At 36.6% G+C, this 25,914-nt stretch overlaps 1 protein-coding gene across 3 annotated transcripts in view; it reads left to right on the forward strand.

Moving 5' to 3' along the window:
* The window catches only part of R3HCC1L (R3H domain and coiled-coil containing 1 like), a 91,196-nt gene that overhangs the window by 13,487 nt on the left and 51,795 nt on the right, over window positions 1-25,914 (forward strand). The window contains exons 2-3 of one of the 3 annotated variants that reach the window (XM_074296022.1): window positions 9,553-9,688; window positions 10,864-11,036. The exons of 1 other annotated variant lie outside the window; for it this stretch is intronic. The gene's annotated coding sequence lies outside the window, so the exon portion shown is untranslated. The remainder of the gene's footprint in view (window positions 1-9,552; window positions 9,689-10,863; window positions 11,037-25,914) is intronic. One more of the 3 variants, XM_074296021.1, reaches the window with a different exon arrangement.

A 25,914-nucleotide genomic window follows, 5' to 3' on the forward strand; every position in this document is an offset into this window, starting at 1 on the left:
TTTAATTGGGTTAGATTCTTAGATAATTTCAAGGTTCCTTCCAGCTCAGAAAATGAATGGATGTCCATCAATTGGAGAATGGTTGGGTAAATTATGGTATATGAATGTTATGGAATATTATTGTTCTGTAAGAAATGACCAACAGGAGGAATACAGAGAGGCTTAGAGAGACTTACATCAATTGATGCTGAGTGAAACAAGCAGAACTAGGAGATCATTATATACTTCAACAATGATACTGTATGAGGATGTATTCTGATGGAAGTGGATATCTTCAACATAGAGAAGAGCTAATCCAATTCCAATTGATCAATGATGAACAGAATCAGCTACACCCAGAAAAGGAACACTGGGAAATGAGTGTAAACTGTGAGCATTTTTGTTTGTTTGTTTGTTTTTAGTTTTTCTTCCCAGATTATTTTTACCTTCTGAATACAATTCTTCCTTTGCAACAACAACAACAACAAAATTCGGTTCTGCACATATATATTGTACCTAGGATACACTATAAGATATTTAATATGTATGGGAATACCTGCCATCTAGGGGAGGGGGTGGAGGGAAAGAGTGGAAAAATTTGGAACAGAAGGGAGTACAAGGGATAATGTTGTAAAAAAAAAAAATTACCTATGCTTATGTACTGTCAAAAAAAATGTTATAATTATAAAAATTAATAAAAAAAAAGGTTCCTTCCAGCTCTCTTGATTAATAAATTTATAAATGCATCTAGCATTTATAAAGGGCACAACTTGCAGAACACTATACTGTAAACTGTGGGGGTGGAAGAAGACATAGAAAATAGCCCTTTCCTTCAAGTGACCTATAGTCATAGGGAAAGAGGAATAAGGGATGAGAGATTAGACACTTAGATGAAAAAGTAGAGAATAAATGCAATTTAGAGATGATACAATACAACTACATATTTGATATACATATGTTTGCATATATATATCACACATAGACAAACTCAGACATAGTCACTATGGTATTTATTATAAAGTAAAGCAGTGATCTATGTGATGTTAGGGAAGCATATTTGGAGGAGATAGATTTTAAACTGATTTTTGAAGGAAGTAATAGTCATGAATTGATTGAAAAAAAATCAGAAGGGCTTTGCAGTTGGAAAAATAGCATGAATGGAAGCTTGAAGGTCCAGATGAATAATGATGCTAAAAATCTTAGATTGAAAGCTGGAAAGGACCTTAGAAATCATTTAGTCCAACCCTCTCATTTAACAGATAAGGATGTGTGACCATGATAAATTAATGTGTTAAATGCTTTGGATATGATGGAAACCCTATCCAAAAGGTAGACATCAGAAATTATTTCTATGATAGTTATGTGAAGTACTGAGAGGCACAATTAATAGAGGCCTTGAATGCTAAGCTGGGTTCCAACTTGATTCTATCCTTGATAAGGAGCCATTGTATATTCTAAAAGGAGGATCCATGATAAAGTTTGAGGAAGATTACCCTAGTAGCAATGTGTGGGATGGACTAATGTAACAAGATTGGCTATCCTAGTAATCTGGTAATGGGATCATGAGTGTCCTGTTATATCTGACTTTTGTGAAAGGTAGGTTATAAAGGTCAAGGGAAATAGGTGAACAGTAGACGAGACAAGTAAAAGGAAATAGGAGGGGTGAACAGTAGACATGAGACAAGTAAAAGGAAATAGGAGGTCAGAGCAGAGAAAAGTCATCAAAAATTTAAAGCAGAAAACCAGATAAAACAGGTAGGAACACAAAGATGTGGTTTACTCTGTTTTGCAGTCTTGTCTTCCATCACAACCATCTTAATTTCTGGGTAGTGATTGTTAGCCATGCCCTGTTCCTTTTATTTTCTTCCTTACCACCCAACCCCCCAATGTTTAACAGTAAGTCCATTTTTTTCACTTTGTGCCTCAGATCTAGCTAAGGGCTGTAGAAATAGGAAATTTGAGATCTGTTGCAGAAAAATAATCAACAGGACTAGGTGACTAATTGGCTATGGGGATGAGGGAGTAGTAAAATAAGTTTTTTTTACCCTGAGATAACAGGTATATAGTAGTGCCATTGACAATAATGGGGAAATTGGGAAGGAGTGCTGATTTGGGAAGGGGGAGAAAGATGATCAGTTTAGTTTTTGAGAGGCATTTTCAGATTTTGAGACATATGTGATGTGATTATAAAGTAACAAGTAAGATTTAAAAAACAAACAAACAGAAATTAATCTGGTCCATTCAGATGTGGTCTACCACTTTCAATCTTTGCTTCTTTAGATCCCAGATTAATAACAACATTGTAATGTAATAGCTCAAAGCCTTTTTTTGGAAGGTTCCTTTTGGAATTGCCTTCAAAGCAAAAGTCCAATAGGAATCTAAGACTCTATCCAAAAGAGAACTCATCTTCCCCTAAAATTAACCCCTATTACTGTCACAGGTACCATTATGTTCCATTATTCCTATCTTTCTCAATGTCCTACTCCAGATGTGTCTACTCCTTTCCCCCTGTGTCATCTGCAGTGCTTCTTTGTAGGGAATAAGCATGTTTTCATCCAAAACCTCTTTCTCATTCCATCTTCTTACCTCATTGAAATCTGACTCCCCTCTGATTTTAGTTTCTCTTCCCAGTACAGTAACTCACATGTCCGACTCAGAGGTTGTGGTGGAGTGGGGACATTCCCTGCTTCCCAGTGTTACTTCCAGATTTTTCCCCTACCACTGTCACTCAGTAGCCAGTCCTCCTTTGAGGTCCATTCAATTTATAATTTATCAGGATTTTTTTTGATTGTCATCAATTGACTGGGATACTGACCTTCTTGCTGTTACTTGTGTAAGGTGCTCCCATTCCTCAACTCTGTGTTTTCCCTGATTTTTCCCTATCCCTATCTTCCTCTTCACCATTGCTTCCTGGATTCCCTGGCTTTCCTCAAGAGTCAGCTAAATCCCACCTTTTTCTGCATGAGGCCTTTCTGTCCCAGTCTTCCTCACTGCTAGTACCTTCCCTCTAAGATTTTCTCCAACTTATACTGTATGTATCTTGTATGTAAATATTTTTTGGCATGTAATATCCTTCACTGGTTTTTGAGCTCCATGAGGACGGGAACTGCATTTATTTATTTATTTATTTTAAGTAACCAGCTCAGTACCTAGTACATAGTAGGTACTTAATACAGATTTGTTGTTTGCAATTGTCTATTTCCAAAAGTTTAACTGGCCCCAAAGGATAAAGATTAGTTTTTATTGAAATTCCTCAAAGATATATAGTAGATTCTGAAGGCATATTTAAAAGAAGAGTTTAAAAAATATAATGAGTAATGGCAGCCTTGTTAGACGAATATAGCCTCTCAAGGTGACTTCTTCAAAGGGATAGCACTTATTTGGATGTATGTATTCTAGTTAATTTTCAGAAAAATCAATCATGCTTTTTTTCATTTATTTTTTATTGGTGTCTTTTGTTTTTACATCACATTTATTTCTAAATATAATCTTTCTACTTCAACTACACAGAGAACATTGCCTTTTAACGAAAATTTAAAAATTTAGCAAAATCAACCAATATATCCATTGACTCTGACAGGTTAGTCAGTCAGCAACCATTTATTAACCTCTTACTATATGCCAGACAGTATGCTATACCCAGCTTCCAGCCGTTGTCTTGTAAAAGAAAAGAAATACATTTTCTCAACTTTTCTTCAGGGCCAACGATGTTCATTATAATTATGCTGAATTCAGTTTCCATTTTTGCTCTTTTCCACTCGTGTTGATGTAGTCATTGCATTTATTTCTGGTTTTGTTATTTTATTCTGCAACAGCCCTTATACTGAATTCTCCCGTACTCATTCCTATAACAGTAATATTCCATTACATTTATGTACTACAGTTTTTAAACACTTCCCAGTTAATCTACTGTTCCTAATACTTGGTTGTTCAAAAAGTGCTCCTGGGGGTGGGGTGGAGAAATGTGTGTGTATATGTATACACCACCCACCCACCCACTCCCATACCCAAGACATTTCTGTTTTGACCTTCTTGGGGTATTTGTCTAATAGTAGACTCCCGAATCATGTGCTCTGGACATTTTTAGCAAAGTTACAAATCACTTTCCACAATTTTTGGACTAATTCACCACTCTACCAATAGTGTATTCGTTTTCCTATATTTTTTTTAATAGCTTTTTATTGACAGATCATATGCATGGGTAATTTTTCAACATTGACCCTTGCAAATCCTTTTGTTCCAACTTTTCCCCTCCTTCCCCCCACCCCTTCCCCTAGATGGCAGATAGTCCAATTCATGTTAAATATGTTAAAATATATGTTAAATCCAATATATGCATACATATTTATACAGTTATCTTGCTGCCCAAGAAAAATCGGATCTAGAAAGAAAGAAAAAAACCTGAGAAAGAAAACAATAATGCAAGCAAACAATAACAGAAAGAGGAAATGCTATGTTGTGGTCCACACTCATTTCCCATAGTCCTCTCTCCGGGTGTAGCTGACTCTCTTCATTATTAAACAATTGGAACTAGTTTGAGTCATCTCATTGTTGAAGAGAGCCAGGTCTGTCAGAGTTGATTACTGTATAATCTTGTTGTTCTCATGTACAATGATCTTCTGGTTTTGCTCATTTCACTTAGCATCAATTCATGTAAGACTCTCCATTGAAAATCACTGAAATCATCCTGCTGTCATTTCTTACAGAACAGTAATTTTCCATAACATTCATATACCACAATTTATTCAGCCCTTCTCCAATTGAGGGGCATCCACTCCGTTTCTTTCTTGTCTTTCTTAATCTGACCCTACATAATCATTTTACTTTATGATCACATTTTTTATAAATGAAATTATCCTGTATACTTAGAAGTATGATTGGAATTCCTATGAAAGATCAGGCCTAGAAATATAGTTTTGGTAATCTTTAGCATAGAAATAGTAGCTGAAGCTGTAAAAGTATATTAGTTCTTCTTGAGAACAGGTGTAATGGGAAAAATTCATGGGACTAAAAACTAAGCAGTGAAGAATTTTCACAGTAAGGAGACTCAAGGAAACAATAATCATTGAAGAAAACAGTAAGCTTAATCATAAATGAAGAGAACCTGGAGACTATATTGTCAGGAAATCAAGGAAGAATATAAGAGGGCAGTGCCTTACTCATCTTATATCTACAGTAGTAGCTCTCTTCATAGTCATTTTGTTTGTTGGCTTGAATTGAGGAGATTGTTTCAAAGAGGCCTGCAATGCTGACTAGAAGAGATATGAAAGAGATGAGAGCTGAAAAGAGATAATTGGATATTTTCTAGGTCATTCAATGGGATGTTAAAGGGATAAGGGGAAAAAAGAACACTAGATATCAAAGCTAGAAGAGAGTGATTAAAGATTTTTTATTTTACCCTTAGAAGAGAAGTGATAGGATGGTAATTAAAAAGGAAGAGCTAGAGCAAGTGTAGATTCCTTCCTCCTCTTTGGCCTCCTTCCCCATCCCCAAGATTGTCGAGCTTATTTAAAGAACCATGAGACATTAGAAGAAAGAAGATAAAAAGCGTTAGAAGATGAGGCTGGATTTTTATTTTTTAGGAAGTAGGGGGGGATAAAATACAGAGCACAGAGTTAGCTTTAGAAGGGGGACATTTCTAGAGAGGACAGCTATGTTGGCATACTGGAGTTTGAAAAACTCATCTTTCTGAGTTCAGATCTGGCCTCAGAAACTTTCTAACTATGTGACCCTGGTCATTAAACCTTGTTTGCCTTAATTCCCCATTTATAAAATGAGTTGGAGGAAGAAGTAACAAACCAATCCAGTTTCTTTGCTAAAACCATTAGTGGGGTCACAAAGAGTAGGACATATTCAAGCATCAAACTTAGTATATAATTAGAATATTAGACGAAGAAGGAGAGAGATTGGAGTTTTGAATTCACACATAAGACTGCAGGAAATATCAACATATCAGGTAAGCATTTTTTAAAAATGCCTACTGTGTGCCAAAATAGATGCAGAGGTAACATTAGTAATGACAGGCAGTGTAATATAAGAGATAGGATCTTCCATTTAGGAAGACCACAGTACATTTGAGCTTGTGTGACTGTGTCCATGTTGTTAACCTCTCAGGGTTCCCAGCAGTTTTTCAGATTCTGAGTTACAAATAAAGTTGTTAATTTGTGATAAAAAGAATTTCCATTCAACAACAACAAAAAATATATATTAAAAAACAAAAAAATTGTATTTAGTGCTTTAAGGTTTCTATAACAATTCACATACATTATTTCATCTGACTCTCTTAGTAATTGCATGAAGGATAGACTATAAATATTATCTCAGTTTTTTAGATAAAGCAAATTGAGAATCAGAAGGGTTGATTTATTGATGGTCACAGAGTAAATGTTTGAAGTAGGATTTGAACCTAGACCTCAACTGAAGTTATACCTACCATGCTTTATATACTATGCATTGAAGTTGGGAAAGATTTTAAAGTAATAAAAGATAGTAGTAATAAGTAATAAGGAGAAAGTGATTGGAAGTAACTTTTGTGGGGTACAAACCAGAGAAGTTGAATATTAATAAGATGATCTTTCAGAAGCTAAAATCAGATGATTATGACCCAGTATTTGGCCAAGTCTCTTTGGTTATAGCATTTATTCATCAGTGCTTTGCACTTGTAGGAGAGTGAAGGAAGAAGTTTTCTGTAGGAATTATCCAATATTGGGGTTGACAAAATGCGCTTTTTAAAAGATTAAAGGAATTCTATGATAGTATGTAAGTGTTTAAATAAACCAATTGAAAACATTTCAAGATTGACACCACAGGGTTAATAATTGTTACTTTGCTCTATTTAATCCAGTAGTGTGTTAACTTTATTCTTATTGTCATGGTTTTCGGGGAGGTATTAATGAATAGTACAAAATGGCCTAAAGTTTGATCTAACTCCTTAATGAGCTAATGCAAAGTATTTTTTCCCATCCTGCTCTCAGATCCCAGCAATGATTTTAAGAGTAGCAAAAGGCTAAATATATCTTTGATATGTTATCAACCCATACTATTGTTCAGATGGCTCTCATATACTGTCATTTTGTTGTTTCTTATCAGTGTTTTTTATCTTCGTATTATTTTTGCTTCACACTCTTCTTAGCCATATTTCCTAAAACAGATTAATCAGCAAATTTAATTAAATGTGTTGTTTGCACTCTCTCTTCTTTACTAATGAATGTATAAGTAAGGCCAAATCTAACAATCTTCCTTGTGCTATAGTGATTGAATTCTCTGTCTACTCAGTAATTCTGTGTGTTTATGTGGTACTTATTTCTCTTCTACTACAAGTGCTAGAGATTATAAAAGCTGCCTAGCACAGTGCCTTGCACATAGTAGGAAAATAATAAATGTTGGAAGATTCTCTCTTTTATCTCCTCTCTATACTCACCTACAAAGAGAAGAAAGGTGTAAGATTTCTAAACACTATTTATATTTATAGAACAGATTTTTGAAGCACTGTTTTTCTGTTTGTTTCTGGAAAAATATTTAAACATATATTGTAGATTTAGAATTACAAAATGCTTTGCTCCCTAGACTTTCTTCTCTAACATGATCTTTGAGAACTGCAGTAGATAATTTTTCTAGGTAACTATTAATAGTATCAGACCATTACAATTCTTGTATGCCACAAAGAATGGAGCACAACTGTCAGATAGAAAAATGAAAGTATATTTGTTATCTACAGAAAATATTGCTATTTTTTTATTAGACAGAAGGATTAGGGACCTGGTTAGCTTGTGGGCTTTTTTTCTTGTGGATTTCTGAGTTAGATATTGGTAGAGCTCCTCTTCTTCCTAGGTCTCAGAGAGATGGCAGCCAAATGCATGCTCTCAGCCTTTTGTTTATGTAGACATGAGAAATAAGTGGTTTATTTTCTGGCTTGTTCAAAAGTTTCAGGATAGAGAGAAATTCAAATTTGGAAGGAATCTGGAACTTTTCTTATCCTTTTTACTCCATGGTCCACAATTCATCAAGTTTAAGAATTTCGTAGTTTCTTTTCTGAAAATGACCTTTTTTTATATACATATCATTGTGGAGAACATAAGATCCAGAGGATATAGCTACCTTTGTTTTACTATGATGCTGATTTTTTTCCTTTTCTCAAGTTTTTGCCATCTTACAAAGTGGTAAAAACTAAAATACTCCTTGAAGTTTGGAAGCTTGTAACTTCATTTATAATTAAAAAAAAATTAAAAGTAAACTCAATTAGTAATTTTTGTGTCAATAATTATTCTACTTTTGAATGTACTAACCTGATACTATGTGAATATGCATACATAACTTGTTTTCAATTATTCTTTGTTGTAAAACTAATAGTGAGTCTAACTACCTCTTTTAGAAAAAAACAAGCATGTGCTTTTTCATGGCTTTAGAATTACAGGATATTTTACATGTATTCAGAGGTATTTAGAACTCTTTCTAAGCTGCAAGCTTTGTTTCAGTTTTAGCTGATTTTTAAACAGTGTTTAGAACTCTTGACTATTCCTAATACTCATATGTACTTAGGAGGCACAATGCATATGGTTATCTAGCATTTATTAAGTTCCTTCTATGTGCCAAGGCACTATGCTATGTGTTTTGTATATAGAGAAATGCAAAAAAGAATCCGCTCTCTGCAGACTCATAGTCAAATGGAGGAGACAACATAAAAACAACTTTGCACAAACACAATATATACAAGATAAATTAGACATAAAACTATATTATAGAAATATAGACATATAGAGAGGACAAATTGGGGAATATCTTATAGAGATGGCACTAAAAATAAGGTGGACAAGGAAAGGTATCTTGGAGAAGATGGGCTTTGCTGAGACATGAAATAATTCCAGGAAATTGCAGGCAGAGATGCGGAGGGGAGTGTTCTAGGCATGGGAAAGCCAGGGGAAATCGGCTGGAGTTAGGAAATAGAATGTCATTTTTCAAGGAATGAACATTTTTTGAATATTTAAGGAGGCCAATGTCACTGAATTGCAGAATATATGGAAAAGAAGAAGGTATAAGAAAACTACGTAGGAAGGGAACTTAGAGTGAGGAAGACCTGAGTTCAGATCCCACCTCAGACACTTATTTAGCTATGTAACTCTGGGCAAGTCTCTGTCTCAGTTTCCTCAATTGTGTGATAGGGATAATAATAGTGCTTCTATCAGAATTGTGAGGATCAAATGACATAATGTTTATAATAAATTCTATTTAAATGGTTTTCTCCCATCTCTTCCCTTCCTTCAGTTTCCTTATTTGTAAAATGGGAGTAATAGTCATCATCACATCATTATTTTGAAAATAAAATAAGATAATAATATATAAAAGTGCTTTACAAACATGAAAGTGTTACGTAAATACTAGTTATCCCTTTAAAATGGCTTCTTAAATACTTATTTACTTTTCTCATTTCTGCATAGGGATTTTGGTTTGGATTTTTTGGGGGGTCATTATTTGAAATTTTCTATTGAAATTTTTCTTGTCATTTTATTATAACTATTTTAAACTTTTATAGTGTCTTTTTGTAAAAATAACGATTTTTTTTTTTTTTTTTTGTAGGTATCAATGTTGGTAAATAAAAAGAAACTACCAAGATTTTCCTCCTTTTTCTTTGGAAAATTTGTATAGTTTTTTTCCCATCTTCATACACAGTTCCTCTTCTGCCCTTCTCATCAAAAATAAATGTTAACATTTGGTAAGTAAATTACTTTGTTAAACCTTTGTATATTTGACTGGAATATTGAGAAATTTTAGTTTATTTTCCCAAAGACCTTCATCATGTTGACTGAATACCTTCTGGAGGTTTTGTGAATAAATTGTTGCACAGCATGAAATGGTATATAGATGGGTTTCATTTTGTACCTATATGAATAAGACCATGGATCCATTGAAATACTAAAATGATTTATTAACAATTTAGTGGCCTTTTTGTTGTTGTTTTCATAGACAGTTTTGTAAGTGATACTTTGAAAGAGGTAGACACTGAAAGATTTCCTTCCAACCACCCTTCAACTCTTTTTTTCTTGAGATATATACCAAGGATTATTTATAGAAGATGTCAATCTGTGCCAGTACTTTGGTTGTTTTTTTTTTGTTTGTTTGTTTTTGTTTTTTGTTTTTTTTGTTGTTGTTGTTGTTGTTTGTTTTTTATTATAGCTTTTTATTTACAAGATATATGCATGGGTAATTTTTCAGCATTGACAATTGCAAAACCTTTTGTTCCAATTTTCCCTGTCTTCTCCCCACCCCCTCCCCCAGATGGCAGATTGACCAATACATGTTTAAATATGTTAAAGTATAAGTCAAATACAATGTATGTATACATGTCCATACAGTTATTTTGCTATACAAAAAGAATCGGACTTTGAAATAGTGTACAATTAGCCTGTGAAGGAAATCAAAAATGCAGGCGGACAAAAATAGAGAGATTGGGAATTTTATGTAGTGGTTCATAGTCATCTCCCAGAGTTCTTTCGCTGGGTATAGATGGTTCAGTTCATTACTGCTGATTTGGTTCATCTCATCATTGGAGAGGGCCACGTCCATCAGAATTGATCATCATACAGTATTGTTATGTTTTGTTTTTAATTTTATAATTATAAATTTTTTTTGACAGTATATATGCATGAGTAATTTTTTTTATAACATTATCCCTTGTATTCATTTTTCCAAATTTTTTTCTCCCTCCCTCTACTCCCTCCCCTAGATGACAGGCAATCCCATATATTTTACATGTGTTACAATATAACCTAGATATAATATATATGTGTAAATACCATTTTCTTGTTGCATGTTAAATATTAGATTCCAAAGGTATAAGTAACCTGGGTAGATAGACAGTAGTGCTAACAATTTACATTCATTTCCCAGTGTTCCTTCTCTGGGTGTAGTTGTTTCTGTCCATCATTGATCAACTGGAAGTAAGTTGGATCTTCTTTATGTTGAAGATATCCACTTCCATCAGAATATATCCTCATACAGTATTGTTGTTGAAGTGTATAGTGATCTTCTGGTTCTGCTCATTTCACTCAACATCAGTTGATGTAAGTCTCTCCAGGCCTCTCTGTATTCCTCCTGCTGGTCATTTCTTACAGAGCAATAAAATTCCATAACCTTCATATACCATAATTTACCCAACCATTCTCCATTGATGAGCATCCATTCATCTTCCAGTTTCTAGCTACAACAAAAAGAGCTGCCACAAACATTTTGGCACATACAGGTCCCTTTCCCCTCTTTAGTATTTCTTTGGGATATAAGCCCAATAGCAGCACTGCTGGATCAAAGGGTATGCACAGTTTGATAACTTTTTGGGCATAGTTCCAAATTGCTCTCCAGAATGGCCTGATTCTTTCACAACTCCCAACAATGTATTAGTGTCCCAGTTTTCCTACTTCCCCTCCAACATTCATCATTATTTGTTCCTGTCATCTTAGCCAATCTGACAGGTGTGTAGTGGTATCTCAGAGTTGTCTTAATTTGCATTTCTCTGATTAATAGTGATTTGGAACACTTTCATATGAGTGGATATAATTTCAATTTCATCATCTGAGAATTGTCTGTTCATATCCTTTGACCATTTATCAATTGGAGAATGGTTTGATTTCTTATAAATTAGGGTCAGTTCTCTATATATTTTGGAAATGAGACCTTTGTCAGAACCTTTAACTGTAAAAATATTTTCCCAATTTGTTACTTCCCTTCAGTTTGATGTAATCAAAATTTTCAATTTTGTGATCAATAATGATCTCTAGTTCTCCTCTGGTCATAAATTCCTTCCTCCTCCACAGGTCTGAGAGGTAGACTATTCTCTGTTCCTCTAATCTATTTATGATCTCATTCTTTATGCCTAAATCATGGACCCATTTTGATCTTATCTTGGTATATGGTGTTAAGTGTGGGTCCTAATTTCCAGTTTTCCCAACAGGTTTTTTCAAATAACGAATTTTTATCCCTAATGTTGGTATCTTTGGGTTTATCAAACACTAAATTGCTATAGATGTACCCTTTTTTGTCCTTTGTACCTAATCTATTCCACTGATCAACTGGTCTATTTCTTAGCCAATACCAAATGGTTTTGGTGACTGCTGCTATATAATAAAGCTTTAGATTAGGTACACCTAGACCACCTTCATCTGACTTTTTTTTCATTAGTTCCCTTGAAGTTCTCGACCTTTTATTCTTCCATATGAATTTTGTTATTTTTTTCTAGGTCATTAAAATAGTTTCTTGGGAGTCTTGATTGGTATACCACTAAGTAAATAGATTAGTTTGGGGAGTATTCATCATACAGTATTGTTGTTGAAGTATACAATGATCTCCTGGTCCTGCTCATTTCACTCAGCATCAGTTGATGTAAGTCTCTCCAAGCCTCTCTGTATTCATCCTGTTGGTCATTTCTTACAGAACAATAATGTTCCATAACATTCATATGCCACAATTTATTCAGCCATTCTCCACCTGATGGGCATGCACTCAGTTTCCAATTTTTGGCCACTACAAAGAGGGCTGCCACAAACATTCTTTGTGCCAGTACTTTGACTTCCATGTATAAAGCAAAGGTATCTTGACCTCTCAGTCATTCTTCCCTCTCTAATTTTTCAGTCTTTCTTATATTTCTTCCTTCCTTGCCACATACAAATAAGTTCAGATTTCCACCATTATTAAAAATCCTCACTTAACCCTTCTATCCTCCTAGGTTATAGTCCATTGTCTACTTCCTTCCGTTTATAACAAGTGCCTCTATTCTTTTCCTCTGCTCTTACTTCTCAGCCCTTTATAATCCAGTTTCCCACCTCCCCTGGTTGTCTCCAATTACCAATACTCTCTTCTTTGCTAGATCTGACTCCCTAATTCTTAATCTTCAACCTCCTTGATCTCTGGGGAGCATTTGACACCAGTAACAACTTCCCCTTCTTGAATCCTTTTTTGCTCTCTGGCTTTTCATGCTTCTGTTTCCCTCCAGACTTTTCTCCTATGTTTCTGCTTCTCAGGCTTCTTTGCTAGATCCTCAGCATAACCCATTCCCTAAGCACACATGTCTCCTAAGGCTTTGTCCTTGTGCCTTCTCTTTCTGTGTGTGCTTTCTCTTAGTAGCTCCCATGGTCTTAGAGATAGCCTCCATGTTGCTGATCTCAGATTTCCATGTCTAGCCTTCTCTTTTCTGAGTGACCTCCACCTGTTTGTTGGATATATTCAACAAGACATCTCATAGCAAACCAAACTCTTTTCGTAATCCTTTACTGTCTGATTTGGGACCTTATCATTCCACTGAAACTTCTTTCTCCCAAGTCATTAACAATCTTTTAGTTGTCAAAATTATACTTTTCTCAGTCCTCATTCTCCTTGACCTCTATTCAACCTTTGAAATGTTGATCATTCTGTCCTTGAAATTTTCTTCTCTTGGTTTTTGGGATATGACTATTTCTTGGTTCTCTTCCCATTTGATTGCTTTTTCTCTGTCTCCTTTGCTAGAGCTTCCTCCAGACCATGTGACATAGGTGTTCCTCAAGGTTCTGTCCTGGGTCCTCTTCTTTTCTCCTTCATTATTCTTTCATTTGGTAATCTTGTCAACTCCATGGATTTAATTATGCTATTAATTCTCAGAAATTTAATTATGCTATCAGTTATATCTGTCAGTTATATGTTTTCAGTATCTCTCAATTATGCCCACTTTTCTAGTGCAGGCCTTTATCACCTTTTTCTTGCTAGTGGGTTTTATTGCCTTAAGTCTCTCCCTAATCCAGTACATCTTCCATTTAGTCACAAAGTGATTTTTCCTGAAGTTCAAGTCTGATCACATGTCGTTTCCTCCTCTTCCTTCCTCTTACCTTCAGACTCAAGTCCTGAAGTCTGTTTGGCATTCAGATTCCTTTGTACCCTAACTCCCGCCCTCCTAACATTGTAGTCTTCTTACACTTTATTCCCCGATTCTATGCTTGGCTATTCCATGAACAAGACACTTCATCTCTCAGCTCTGGGCATTCTCTCTGGCTGTCTCCAGGATTTGGAATGCTCTTTATCTTGCATTCTGACCTCTTTGGCTTCCTTTACATTTTACTTAGATTAAATCCCATCTTCTACCGGACACCTTCCCCAATCCCTTTTAATTTTAGCATCTTCCCTTTGTTTATCACTTCCTATTTATCTTGTATATAGATTGCTTTGCAAATATTTGTTTGCATGTTGTCTCCTCCAATAGATTGTAAGAGCCTGTCTTTGACTCTTTTTGTTTCCACCGCTCAGCACAATGTCTGGCATGTAATAGTCATTTGATAAATATTTATTGATTGATCCAATGATTCAGTCATTGTCTTCCACTGATGTTCCTCCAATGTTCTTCCACATTTCCCTCTCTCTGTTGAAGGAACAAGTATCCTTCATGTCACTGAGGTTTGAAATATGAGTCTTCTGCTGTAATATCTTGAGCATCATTTCTTTTCTCCTCACTTACATAGCTACTATCTTCATTCAGTGCTCATCACCTCTTGACCATATTATCTTAATAGCCCCTGAAATAGCCTACCAGATTTTTTCCATTCCTATTCTATTACACTCCACATAATTGCCAAATTATCTTCTGAAAGCATAGATAACTTTCCTGCTTGAGAACCTGTAGAGGCTCCCTATTGCCTTTAGAAAAAAGTATAAACTCTCAGTTTAGCATTTTAAATTTTTTATAATCTGACTAGCTTACCTTTCCATGCTCATTAGACACATTTTTTTCACTCTCTACATCATAGCTAACTGATTGTCGGCTGGTCCCTGGACTTGGCCCTCCATCTCTGGTTTCCATACTTTTTCATGGGCTTCTGCCCTACCTGACCCCTCAAAACCAACTCTTAGAGTCTCTGGTTGCCCTTAGCGTTCAGCTTACATTCCATTCCTCAATAGGAGGAATTGATTGATATTTTTAATCGCCTTGGTTGTTAGTGCTTTCTCCCATTTTGTCAATGACCCTGTTTTTACTTGTCTGTTTTTATGTGGTTTTTCCCAGGAGAATTTTAGTTCCTTCAAGGCCTGAGCTGTTTTTCCATTTTGTTTTGCACACAGTAGGCACTGAATAGATGCTTGTTGAATTGAATTAGTACTTCAAGCATTAGAGCTCTGTTTGAGGCCTAAGGACTTTGAGGTCCTTTCTGGACTTTGTGGAGATAAGGTTGAATGATATACACAAAATCAGTAGACAGAGTGGCAAGGTAAATTATTAATCCTGACACACATCTTGGAATTAAAAGGAATTTTATAATAGAGTAAAACATTCTAATTTTTAATAATTACCCTTGCAGTTATATAATCTCATTAGTTTTTTAAAGAAAGGAGAAGAATCTATTGTTTCATGGAAGATAAATGTCTCCCATCACATCACGGTTCTGTGAGGAAGGTAGTGGAAGTATCATCTCCGAACAAGGTAGTGACATTTAAAGAGTAAGGGACCTCCAGGGTAACACAGTTAATATGCTTCAGAACCGAGATTTGGACCCAGGTCTCCTGAACACAATCACAAGCTCTTTACCATCCTGCATCCCAGTCTGTGCTAACTCTTCACCTGTATCCACAACCTAGAGATGCCTCTGTGACTGGACCTAGTTCTGGAGTTGTCTTTTGTGGTGGTGGCTCTCATGGTGAAAGCTATAGTAAGGGTCAAGGATTCATATGGCGGTAGGGACTTTCAGTGGTGGCTGAGACCATGGTGACAGCAAAGGAGCCAGTGACGAAAAAGTTTAAGGAAGCACCTTCAGCTGATACAGCTTTCTTCTTCCTTTTTTTTTCTTCTTTTCTTTTCTTCTTTTTTTAAATTATTATTATTTTTTTAATTAATAGTTTTTATTTACCAGATATATGCATAGGTAATTTTACAACATTGACAATTGCCGAACCTTTTGTTCTAATTTTTCCCCTTCTCCCCCCCTCCCCCAGATGACAGTTTGACTAATACATGTTAAATATGTTAAAGTATAAATTAAATACAATATATGTATATATGTCCAAACAGTTGTTTTGCTGAACAAAAAGAATCGGACTTGGAAATAGTGTACATTGAGCCTGTGAAGAAAATCCAAAATGCAGGCGGACAAAAATAGAGGGATTGGGAATTCTATGTAGTGGTTCCTACTCATCTCCCAGAGGTCTTTTGCTGGGTGTAGCTGATTCAGTTCATTATTTATCTATTAGAACTAATTTGGTTCATCTCATTGTTGGAGAGGGCCATGTCCATCAGAATTGATCATCATATAATCTTGCTGTTGCAGTGTATAATGATCTCCTGATTCTGCTCATTTCATTCAGCATCAGTTCATGTAAATCTCTCCAGGCCTTTCTGAAATCATCCTGCTAGTCATTTCTTACAGAACAATAATATTCCATAACATTCATATACTACAATTTATTCAGCCATTCTCCAATTGATGGACATCCACTCAGTTTCCAGTTTCTAGCCACTACAAAAAGGGCTGCCACAACATTCTTGCACATACAGGTTCCTTTCCCTTCTTTAGTATTTCTTTGGGATATAAACCCAATAGCAGCAATGCTGGGTCAAAGGGTATGCACAGTTTGATAACTTTTTGAGCATAGTTCCAAATTGCTCTCCAGAATGGCTGGATGTATTCATAATTCAACCAACAATGTGATACAGCTTTCTCACTGATGGATTAGCATAACTGAGTCTTACTTGAGGCAACCCTGTATGAGGCTTTTCTACCAAAAAGGCACAAGAAAGGCTGCCTGACTGATAGGTCTTGCATGAATGATAGCAGCCTCATATGGCTCATGGTCCACTGCTTGCTTAGGTAACGAAAAGGCCGCAGCAGCGAAATTATTTTCCTAGTAGAATCATCAGAGCAATTCTAAGGAGAGAGATGCACTTTTGAGGGATTAGTCAGTCAGCAAACATTTGTGGAGCACTTACTGTATGCCAGGCACTGTCTTAGACCTGAGGAATTCCAGCACACCAGTGAAACAGACCCCACGTTCAGAGGAGCTGGCGTTCTATGGAGAGATAGTGTCAGCTCACAGCTAGGACAATGGAGGACAGATAGAAGGTAAAGCTGCAGGCTGCCTTGGCCTTTTAGCTGCCCACTTTTTGTTTTTGTCACACACACAGACACTTTGTGATTATTGAATAACTTCATAGTTGGTGGTCACATTTTGCCTGGGTTTCTTCCTTGTGATCTATCAATAAGCATCTTTTGTCTAGGAAAATTTCTAGATTTCTAGGATGTATATAATGACCATTGTTGAGAGGCAGTCCTGTTTTTTTGTTTCTGTTTTTTAATGCAAGACATTTTTCTGTGTCCATGCACAATTCAGAATTTTTTTTCCTTGCTTCTATATGTTAAAATGAAGCAGTATCTGAAAGTAATTGAATATTTGGCATATGGAACAATCACTTATTTATAGAGCTCCTACTACGTGCCCTGCACTATATTTGGTTCAGTCAGATGGTTTTTGTCTATAAAATGCTTACAATCTATTTGGGTAGTTGGACTCATATGCATGAAACAATAATTAAATATCTGAAATTTATAGCGTACGTTTGTAAAACGCTTTATGTTTATTACCCTATTTGAGCAGCACAGTAATCCTGTAAGGTAAGAATTGTAGGTATTATTCCCATTTTGCAGAAGAGGACACAGAAAGGTTAAGTCATTTGCTCAGGGTCACACAGCTAGTAGGTGCTAGGTTGATGCAGAGTTCAAGCACTTTTCTGCTTATGCTACTAGATATGACTTGCTAAAAGGCATGATGCAGATCAGGAGTTGCAGAGATGTGGAGAGTGTTGGGTCTCCCTGGAGGAGAGAGCACCTGAACTGGGTCACTTTGAATGAGGGACAAGATTTGGGCAAGAAGAAAAGGTGAGGCCGAGCATTCCAGGAGAGAGAACCTGGCATGGAGACGAGCAGGGTGTGCCAGGGGACCGTGAGGTTCTTCTGGCTCTGGGCCGGACTAGCACCTTAGGGAGTGCAGCAAGAAGGAGATGCTAATGCATTCAAAGCGCTCTCGCGGAAAAGTCTGGAAAAAGTTCTCTGACAGAGGGAGCAGGTGCAAGAAGAGAAACAAAGTGAGATTGCCCTTGGATGTGCAGTTAGGTCTTGTGAGCATCTCCACATCTGGAAGCCAGGGCCCTTTCCATTTCACAGAGCTGCCTGCCAGTAGAAGTAGCTGCCATGTGGCTTAGGGTGAGCAGAAGGACAGGCCTCATCGAGCATGGCTTTGAGGATGCCCAGACCCCCAGAGAAAAGCAAAGAGATGTTTAATCTTGGCTGTTTAAAATCTCCTTGTACCTGCCTTTTCATTATTATTATTATTTTTTAAGAAGCCAATCTGCACCTGGCCATAAAGAGTGACATTGTGTCTGGGAAAGTGCTGTGCCAGCACTCAGAGCCGTCCCACAAGAGCACTTCCCAGGTCCCCAAACGCGGGGCTGACAATCTGCAGCAGCAGTCTGTGAGGGGGGTGGGAATGGATGGCCGTGGAAAGGAGGGTGTACCCGCTAAAGCCGAGAGCTGGGGAAGAGAGCAACTCCAAGGCCCCAGAGGCAGTAGGATGAAAACCATTGGAGTTGGCAGGATCAGGGTGTCAAATGGGCTCTAATGCCACTACTGATGCTTTTGGGGGTTTGTGTGGGATGGGGTACAGGAATTTCACTCCGTTTCTCAAGGTGTTGCTGTTTCATTTTATCAGCAAGGCTCTAAGGTTAGAAGTTTTATTGATGGAAGTATGGATTGGATGGAATTAGAAATCTTGAAGCAACTAAAAATAACACTTCTTGCCAGGAAATGAGACCAACCAAACCCTCCCTGCCCAGCTGGGAGGACCAGGGTGAAGGGTGGAGAGTGACTAGAGTTTACTTTTTCCAGGAATTATTACATTCACTGTGAGACCAGTCTCTGTATGCATATCACACATTGACTGCCTCTTCCTCCCTGGGTTTGTTGTGCTGTGGATTCAGAGACTAGTGGGCCCTTGTAAGTAACCTTATTCTGAACCCAAGGCAAGGCTACCTTGTCACCGCTCGGATCCTGGAATAAACTTGGGGCATTTGCCATGCCGGCCCTCTGTCTGATTTAATTGGGCCATTTTAAAGTGAGTATGGATAATGAATATGTTTGATTGCTATTCTTAGTCCTGTCCTGCATTTTGCACACAGCATTGGAACTAAGGGAGAGGTACTGTTCTGAACCTATTTCTGCTATTTTTTTCTTTTCTTGGCCACGTTTGAGTACAGTGTGTGAGTAAATGGTCATAACAGTGCTTATGAGTGGTGTATCATGTTCCCATTGCCCTAATAATATAGTATTATACACCCAAAGTAAGATTGATAGCAGAAAAAAGAAGCAAAATATCTAGGGAAAATCTCTGAAGGAGTAAGCAGAGGGATGCAGAAGTGGAAAGAGTCTGGTAGTACCACTTTTTCAGGCCTCCGACGTGGGCCTTCACAAGGTCCTTATTGCTTATGAATGAAATCCCAACTTCTTTGCCTGGCATTCAAGGCCTATGGCCAAATAGAGGGTTTTTCCCCCCCTAGAAGCATCAGGGTTGTTCTCCAAAAGTACCCTGTCCATTTTCATTTTCTCCTTAACTATCATATTTTAACTTCCTTGCTTTCTTTTCACCTATCTGAATCCTTTAAGATCCTGATCCTCTGCTCATTTTTTTAAAGTGATCTCTCTTTTCTCTAAACTTCATAGGCTTATACTGCTGTTTATATAAGACAATTATATACTGCCTTATACTGTTATTATTTTCTGTTCATCAGTTTTGTCTTCTGAATTTTGCAGACAGTAGTTATTTTTCCATTTAGGAAGTCTAGGATATAGACTCTTGTCTAATTTAGATTAAATACCTCCATATCAGTCAACACAGAATAGAATAATCTAACAAGCTAGCATGCTAGTATTCATCTTTTTGGTCTCATTACAATAATTTAGGCTTCACTTATAACCTAGTCAAACTTCCTAAACATTTTCTGTTCTTAAAGCTTGATAATAACTTTTCCATATATGAAAGAATAATCCCTGATTTATTTTTATCTAATGTTTTCTGTGCTCATAAGTGAAACATTCTGCTTCTATTTCTCCAGCAGCCATATTTCAGATTCCTAGTATGACTGGGAATAGTAAAGGGAGATAGAGCCCAGATACACTGATTAGTCCTTGCATTCCTCAGACCACTAATGCCTGCTTCTGTTTGAAACATGGAAATATTCTTTTCTACTTTCTGCTGCTTTGCTGCTTCATCTACCTAAATTTCTCCATCAGGCTATTTATTTAGTTCTAACTTAGATAAAACAGTCTTCAAAAAGTGACTTGGAATATAACCTGTTTAGTAATATCAAGCTTTGGATTCAGTCCACTCTTTGTGTCCCACTATAAGATATCAGGTTAAATTAGAATACCTCCAACAGGGGAACCACTCTAGAGCCATTCTAGAAAAAAGCTAGATTGTTGAGGAATGTTAAATTCAGCCACAGAATTCCAGAGTGAGACACAAACTAGATTAAAATGTAATTCAGCAGTGTTTAACTAAATAAAATCCAGTTGTTACAAACAACTAAATCTGGGTCAGTATTTATTTGAGTTTGATACCACTGGTTAAGAGGGACATTTAGGAATGATTTCTAACAATAAAGCTTAAGAGATCTTGAGCTCCAGTGTCTCTGGATCCTTTTTCAAGCTGATTGTAACTTCCCCAGGTAACCATAGAACTGGCCTTATCTGAAAATCGGAATTAGTGTAAAAACAAATTCATGTACAACTTCATGGAGGTAACAGTGCTATATATATATCAAGGTTTAGATGTCAGGTAGATTGATCTGCTCAGCAGTCTCAATAAACTCCCCTGTTGCCTGTGTATATCGTTGCTACATATGCCAAAATGTGTGATCTTGCTCATTTTCATTGTGTTGTAACTATCTTAAAAGAAGCATATGATAGTACCATTTAACTTGGTGATTGTTTGCAGCCATTGCATGTTTTGTGAGGTGATATTGCTAAGGTGTATATTTCGATTAGAAAACATATTTTTTCCGTTGTTTATGACTTGTTCATTGTTCAAGCCAATGAAAACGCTGAACTGACTTTTTTTCAGTGGTCACTTTAGGTGTGAACATTAAACTCTCAACAGTAAGTTGGTGAGCTATAGGGTTACCACATCAGTGGAGTGTGAAAGAGACTGAGCTTCAGGCTGTTTCCTAGCCTATAGAGCGTGAAATCATTTGGTGGCGATGCATGGCTACTGGGGCCAGTGGAGTGTAAAATAAGTTGGGGGTGTGAGTTGTGTTGTGCTGAGAGATAAGCCTCTTCATACCATAGTTTGCTTATGCCCTTGGAACCACCAAGATCCTGCTGGAACCATATATCCCATATCTTTGTCTTAGACACTTGGCTTTCTCCTGAAATGTTCCCTTCTCTGCTCCTTGTTCCACCGCAGAGAGGTGAATGATACAAATGCTCAAGATATATGTTAAAAGACCCAATGTTGCAGCACACTTCTCCTAAAAATACTATCTTTAGCTGGAATTTACTGAGCGAGTTTCATTTGTTTTTAGACTTTGGAGCATGGAAGTCGTATTGTGCTTGGACCTTCTATAAAGCTAAGATTTGTGCTAATGTCACTTTCATTGGTCATTGTTCCCATGTTTACACTTCCCTGTGGAGCAGGGGAGTACTATAGGGAAGAATAAGATGTTCTGAATAATAATATGACGGAGATGGTGGGAGGAGGAAATGTAAGAAAGATTATTCATTTGGGGAAAAGAAGGGAGGGATTTCATCTCCTGACACATGGTGAGGTATCCCTACCATATGTTTTTGAGGGTGAGGCAAGGTGAATGGGGATGTTACACCGACAACCATGAATTATGATTATCATCACTTTTAAATCTAGAAGGTTACTGGGAGTGGACATGTACTGAGCACTACAGATCATGCATTCTTATTCTTGTCTATTTTCACCATTCTCTCTGCTGTCTTTCTTGGCATTTTGGACAAGTCCTAGAACTTTGTTGAGTCTTTGCAAAAGGAAAATTTTGAATATTTGTAAAGTCAATAAGTTATTGTAAGAATCACAGGCATACTTGTCTCACTCCTTTCACCTCTAGGGTCCTTACTATGGGTGTGTTGACCAGAAACCATTATTTGACATAATAGACAACCAAATTATTTTGTAACCATTTGAATAAAAGACTATTTTTTTTTAAATGCCTATCATTACCGATTGTTTTTCTGTACCAGGGAAATGAAACTTGTATGGGAAATTGCCTTTGAAAAGGGAAGGGTTATCATATTGGGTGAAATATGCTGAAAATTAGCATAAAAATTTACTAGTTCAGAAAGCAGTCAAGTAACAAAAGCAGCACCCTCTTATTAGGGAATTATATAGGTAATTAAACAAATAAAAGAAATGATATTCTTTTTTTTCTTGCCCAAGAGATGTTGTTTACTTTTAGTAAAGTCAGTTTGGGCAGTACTTAAGGTGGGAAGCAGTGTTTTCTCAAATGCTAAATAGTCTTTGTAGAATAAAGCTCTTGACCAGTCCTTATATGGCATTTTTCTTGCAATCATTTAATTAATTTCAACTCAGACATTTATTAAACACCTGCTGTGTGTAAAACAATATGCCTGAAAAGTGGGAACTCAAAAATATGACATAAAATCTATTTTCAAGAAGCTATTGTCTAAGATTATGGATAATGTCATTTATCATACCCATTGATGAAGAAAACATCTACGTTTTTTCCACTATTTTTTTCAGAATATTTATTTTGTTTAAAATTTACTTTGTCTTTGAAATGAATTCCTGGTGGTAATAGGTACTTAAATGCTTATTGATTGATTAATTGATTACATCTTAACCCTGTACTGATTGATTGCATCAGCAGTTGAGGGAAGCAGTTTATTAGCAGTTGTTGCAGTGATATCTTCTGCCCACCAGAGGGATTAAGCTTAGCCTTGATCCAGATCACAGTGGTCTATTGAAAGAATTTCTTGCCTCTTTCAGTATAGCCTGTGGACAGTACTGGTCTAGAAACCTTGGTAAATAGGAATGAGGGCTGATCTAGCTCCTTGTCTTATTAGTCATTCTAGTTGTTCTTCTAGGAGAGTGATTTTCAATCTTTTTTTTTTGTTGTTGTTTCTACAAACCATTGTTCCATTCGTTTCTTCCCCAAAGCCACATCACATACTTCACTATAGTTTGTTAGAAATCAGTGCTACTTTTGATGAGACACCAATGATATGTGGCCTTTCTATTTATTAAATATCTAATTCTGATCCTTATTGTCAGAAAGAAAACTCTGTGTCCTATTAGAGTATAAACATCAGTATAGTAAGAGATTCGCTTACAAAATAGAAATATTCATACTTTCAGAGTCATTATTGAAAGAATAGAATCTCTTGGCCAAATATTTTACCTAGGAATGAGAAAAAGAGAAACATGTGTTTGTTTCTCAGTAGCTAATCTGCCACAAATAAGTGCTTTGAATTTTTAAACATTATTTTCTTTCTATTTAGTTCTGTTCTTAGGTAGTTTCTTTATGAATTTAATTTTAACCCGAATTCTGTGCACTTAGCAGGATCTTTTCTGATTAAAATAATAGTAAAACTAAAATAAAAGGCAAGGTAAAGGGAGAAAAAAAACTCTTGTATGTTAATGCAATTTTATTCTTTTTAATGCCTCTTAAAAATATTAGGGTTGTTGCTCCCTTATTTCCCAGTCCCTTTTTCCCCCCCAAAATACTTTAAACTATTGACATCCAAGTAAAATGGTATACTCTTTGGGGAAGTATCATTTTAAGGGTAAGCTCTATGTGTTTCCCTTAATCTGGCTATTTTTAAAATCTTAGATTTTTGTAGCCACTATAATTTTCATTGAATCTGCTAGTTTATATTTCCATTAAATTGTTCCAGACTATAGCCAGAGCTCTCTCCCACACAAAGTCTCTGGGTCAGCACTAGGTTCTTGGGTAAAGGTAAGTAGGATAACATGTAGGCAAAAAGGTCCAATCAGATGTTTGATTAGCCTTGAAATAAGGCATATGCAGGTACAGAGGTGGCTGGTCAGACCTGGTCACTTCCTACGATGGTATAGTATTTCTGTCCATGTGGAGACATAACTGTAGGAATAACTGAAGTGACTGATGGATCCATAGGTATAAACACAAGGCATTAAGGTTATTATTCCATTCCAGAATATACTTTCTTATGATTTTTAATTGCCAAATTCATAGATATATAGTGTTTTCTTACTTATTATGATTGGCACTTCATCTTGGATGATTTATTTACTCTGGGGTAGAAAGAGGTATATCTCCAGTGTAGTAGAGGGAGGCCATTCACTCTGCAGTGCTGGCAAAGCTGACTATCTCTTGGTTAGACTTGATGGGTGCTCTAATACATTGCAAAATTAAAACACTACTCAGGGGCTTTGGGACAAAGGGGCAAATTTCCTTTGTTCTAGTATCGCTAAATTATAGTTAAGTACCTTGCCCATGAGCTTTTTCTGAAATCTATAAATGAATTAAGTCAGGTAGCTGTTACTGGTACCAGTCCAGAAGACTAGATCAGTACAGGCTTTCATTCCAAAACAAATGAGATAAGATGTGACTGTCTAGTTGATAGGTTTGAGATCTGAGAACTTGGGCCAGAAATTCATAACAATGAGAAGGGCATAAGCAGAAATGCAGTTAGAAAATATAGGCATCAGCCTGCATCCAGTTTTTGAAGGGTAGAAGAGGAAATAGAGTTTGAAAAGTGTCTCAGAATTTGGCATAGACTAGGCAAGTCAGCCCACTAAAGTAGCTCCTGTGGGACTGTTGATGATAAGGGATTGGGCTGCTTGCCCTTTTGTCCTGGTTTTTAGCACCTTTAGTTTGAGTACAGAAAGATTAGGTGTTATACTCCAGGCCTCAAAGGACTTATAAGATTGTTGATTCCATGATTGACAAAAGTCTTGAGTAGATTTTGGGGGAAATTCTAATGATTCTCACTCATACCCATGAATATACACATAGATAGCTATGTCCCCTGCTTTCATGGAATCTATAGTACATTTTCCCAGAGCTGATAAGTTAGACATGCATGGGTATCTCTGACTTTTGATGTAGTTTTTCAAACCCTACTAAAAATTGAGCTCAGCTATTTCTTCTGAGCTGTAAATTGGTAGAGTCCATTGGACCATCATCTAGAGAGAATGAAATTATATTTTCAGCCATGTTTATGATTAGGGCAAAGCAAGTGTTGGGATTTCTTTTCAGGAGGTTTAACCTGATTATGTATCTTAATATTACTGGGCTTCTGACCGCTGATATATGGCTTAGATCGATGGTGGTTTGGAGAAAGCAGAACGAGTTCCATCCATCATGTAGAGGCTCCATAGAAGCTGGCTGATAATGCTGCTTTCACCAAGCAGCCATCTATCCATCCATCTATCCATCAGTAGGATGAAATGAGATTTAGCGGAACAGGCAGCAGGAACTCTGAGACACTTTCTAACCAATAGTTGCAGCCATGGCTGAGGTCTGACCACAAAGTATAACAGTGGGGCTTGGCGGGATGTGGAAAGCAGTACAATCTCCTTCCCGTCACTGCTAGCTTAGCTTGTACTACAATATGGGGCAGTGGCAGCAGCTTTGCCTTCCATATTCAATTTAATTGAAGTTTGAGTGAATGTGGAGCTTGAGCAAAGGGTAACTTTGTCAGGTTGAATAGAAACATTTGAAGTAGAATTTTTCTCTTTGAAAATAGTATTTATCTGGGAAAGAAATAGTATTTAGCTGATTTTCATTTTCATTTGGGATCCTACCAGAAATTAGCTTTAAATCCATTTCTTCTATTGACGGAACACCTTACAACTGAGAAATGTACTGAGAATGGTATAGTCTTGTCTTTGAAGGAGCCTCTGGGAAATTCTTAGGTTTCT

This window comes from Sminthopsis crassicaudata, chromosome 2, assembly GCF_048593235.1.
Source record: "Sminthopsis crassicaudata isolate SCR6 chromosome 2, ASM4859323v1, whole genome shotgun sequence".
Taxonomy (NCBI): domain Eukaryota; kingdom Metazoa; phylum Chordata; class Mammalia; order Dasyuromorphia; family Dasyuridae; genus Sminthopsis; species Sminthopsis crassicaudata.